A 735-nucleotide genomic window follows, 5' to 3' on the forward strand; every position below is an offset into this window, starting at 1 on the left:
ATGTTAATTAGTAGAGGTGATAAACATTACCACTGAAATCTACCCAATGACTTTATAGACATATGCAGGTGCTAAGGATCTGAGTGCAACCGATTATGACTAGTAATAATCAGATACATACAATTTAGAGACTCATACACCAACATCTCGGTGTTAGTAGCAAAAACAATGAGTCTTTCTGTAATAAAAAGTTTATTTTAAAATGAAATGTAGATCTTTTTTAAAGGTTAAAAACTCATTCAATTTTATGTCTTATAGGGCTTATACTGAGTTCAATATTGTATAACTGTATTAATTCAACAGCAAACCTAAAAATTTTATAGCCACTTTTGAAAGAGCTGTATCTTTGCTCTGGAAACTGTTATTGAGCATATTAAAGCTGTAATGATTTACTTCTTCTAAAAAAATAATAATATTTTTAAAATGTAGGAAACAGCATATTTTAAAATGAAATGTAGATCTTTTTTAAAGGTTAAAAACTCATTCAATTTTATGTCTTATAGGGCTTATACTGAGTTCAATATTGTATAACTGTATTAATTCAACAGCAAACCTAAAAATTTTATAGCCACTTTTGAAAGAGCTGTATCTTTGCTCTGGAAACTGTTATTGAGCATATTAAAGCTGTAATGAAATGCTTCTTCTAATCATGTCATTATTAAATTTAAAAAAAAATTTAAAAATAGTAATTCTTCAAAGCACAAAAATTTGCTCCTTAATAATTAGTAGATGTGA

This window comes from Nannospalax galili, unplaced genomic scaffold (assembly GCF_000622305.1).
Source record: "Nannospalax galili isolate Female #2095 unplaced genomic scaffold, S.galili_v1.0 scaffold471, whole genome shotgun sequence".
Taxonomy (NCBI): Eukaryota; Metazoa; Chordata; class Mammalia; order Rodentia; family Spalacidae; genus Nannospalax; species Nannospalax galili.